This window comes from Apis dorsata, unplaced genomic scaffold, assembly GCF_000469605.1.
Source record: "Apis dorsata unplaced genomic scaffold, Apis dorsata 1.3 scaffold_97, whole genome shotgun sequence".
Taxonomy (NCBI): Eukaryota; Metazoa; Arthropoda; class Insecta; order Hymenoptera; family Apidae; genus Apis; species Apis dorsata.
In genome coordinates, this window is record NW_006263395.1 from 466,017 (window position 1) to 468,809 (window position 2,793).

General features: G+C 35.9%; 1 protein-coding gene across 8 annotated transcripts in view; it reads right to left on the minus strand.

The window, feature by feature from the left end:
• LOC102670613 (ankyrin repeat domain-containing protein 6) overlaps window positions 1-2,793 on the minus strand; it is a 126,679-nt gene that overhangs the window by 90,462 nt on the left and 33,424 nt on the right. The gene's annotated exons all lie outside the window — the stretch shown is intronic.

Here is a 2,793-nt window from a genome sequence, read left to right on the forward strand (position 1 = left end):
GATTCTCGAGTACGAAACTTATCGATCTTGTATTTGTAAATACAATCGTGATAATTAAGCAAAAGGAAAAATCGAACGTGTATCTTTAAATCATCTTTCGAACAAACGATCGCAGTTATGTTCAATGATTAATTTACAATTTATTGTTCCAGACGAGAGACTGAGGATTCGTGGATCGGAGAAAAATGCAAATGAAAATTTTTTGTTCTTTTCTTCGCGGTTCAACGATGTTATGCACGCCTCTGACCAAATTAATATTACACGCGGAATCGCGCCCATAACCCGCAGATCTTCATTAGAAGGGTGGGAAGGGCGTGACAATGAAGAAGAAGTATCCTTTTTTTTTTTTTTTTTAAGGGAACAATGACACACACCGCCATTGTTTTCGGAGACAATGGACATGGATGGGCTCGTCGTGTCGAGAGAAAAAAATATAAACGATCAGGATACGTTTCTCTTATCTTATCATATGTTAAATAATTTTAATTTTCCATTTCTAATATCTTCTTTCTCAATTTTCGCGAAGAGTTTATTAAATTAACTCTTATTCTTTTATTTTCCAAGCCAAAGAAAAAGGTAAATCCAATCGGCAGAATATTCGATCATCAAAATTGATTCGCTCGTTCTTCGATCTATTCATTATTTTATAATGGATCGATTCTCAAATCACGCGATGAGCTCATCTCAAAATTCAAATAAATTAATTCTCTATCTTTTTCTTTTCACTTTTCAGAAGAAAGAGATACCTCCACTCGGCAAAACGTTCGATCATCAATATTGATTCCCTCGTTCTCCGATCTATTCATTATTTTATAATGGATCGAGTCTCAAATCACGCGAAGAGCTCCTCCCAAAGTTAAAATAAATTAATTCTCTATCTTTTTCTTTTCACTTTTCAGAAGAAAGAGATACCTCCACTCGGCAAAACGTTCGATCATCAATATTGATTCCCTCGTTCTCCGATCTATTCATTATTTTATAATGGATCGAGTCTCAAATCACGCGAAGAGCTCCTCCCAAAGTTAAAATAAATTAATTCTCTATCTTTTTCTTTTCACTTTTCAGAAGAAAGAGATACCTCCACTCGGCAAAACGTTCGATCATCAACATTGATTCCCTCGTTCTTCGATTTATTCAATATTATAATGGATCGATTAACGAGGAGTCTAATCTAATCTAATGATATCCTCCTTTCATCACGTGGAATATAACTAGTTTTAATCGGAATATAGTCGGAAATGTTGGTTTCCTCTTTCTTCTTTCTTAAATAACACCTGATACGCGAGCATAGCCACCGATTTCTCGAATATCTTTTAACGAGGCGTGATTGATCGATCGTCAATATCGGCGGCGGGACACGTTTTCCTCGCTTTTGCATCAACCGATGTACAAGAAAATTTAATTAAGCGATAAACGCGTGACTAGGATATTCCTGCGTAATATCGATCCACTAGTCGTCATTTTAGAGCATAGTTGCATACACACAGATTCGAAGAAGAAGTTTTTCTTCGTGACTCTTAAGTGGATTTACTTCATGGTCGAGGAGAAGTCATTAATCAACGTCCAGGTTGAATGAAAATTTCACGTTGCCATATCGTTGCGCTCCATGCTTGCAACGCAAGAACGTGCGTGCGTGTGTGTATGTGTGCGCACCACAACGCTTCGATATTATGGGGGAAACAATGGTTTGAAGAATGGAGAGAAGATTTTTCTTCGAAGATTCTGTTTCTCCTTCTCCTTCTCCTTTTTCCAACATTTATTTTTGTTTCTTTCATCGACACGTTTATTGGCCTATATTTATTCATAGATCGAGATTATACTCAAAATTTTCGTCCATTTTTTCGTAATTTTTTAAAAGTGGTTTATGGGCTGTATAGAATAATCGTATTCTCAATTTCAACATCACCGACGGAATATTAAATAATCCATCTCGTATCCCGTTTATCACTTTCCGATAAGATAATGATATTCGTAATCTCGTATTAGAAAACGAAGATGAGAGGAAGGAAAAAAACTTGTAATTAGATGTATCAGTTTGATTAATCATAATAGCTTGTGTAACGATTATCCTTATCTTTTCTTCTCGTTTATTCTTCTTCCTTTTTTTTTTTTCAAAGGATATCTGGTTTAGATGGTCTTAATTAATGTCCATCTACGAGAAAAAGAAGAAGAAGAAGAAGAAGAAGAACGAAGCGATCATGTAAAATTATATCGTTACTCTAAGAACAAATTTATAATAACAATTATGATTTGGGAGCGAAAGTGGAAATAATAAAGCGTTATTTTCAAATTTTCATTTATGAGAAATTACCGTAACATGTGCAGAAGAATAGAGAGCAGAAGCACGAAGCAAGCAATTTATTTATTCCAAAGTGGAAGATTAAATTTTCCCTGTTTTTTTTCAAAACTCCGTATAAATTAAGCGAGACGGGAGATTGTTTACAGGAATATAATCCCGCCGATCTGGCGGCGATTTAATTATCGCGCGTCCATCCTTCATCATCGCGATCAATAAAGGTGGAACGTCTTTCACCGAACCGATCATCGTGTTTACAACGTTAGCTTTAATAACACGAGAGGGAGAGGGATCGGTGTATAATATATGGCACGAGATTTCGAGGCCCCCGGCCTCGACGAAAATATGATCGAAAACCGATAATTCGTCAAATTTTTCAACGACAAACGACAATTATTTATACAAATTTTCTCCCCTTTCGTTGCATCGTTAATCAAAATTAAAATTAGGAAGAGAGAGAGAGAGAGAGAGAGAGAGAGAGAGAGAGAGAGAGAGAG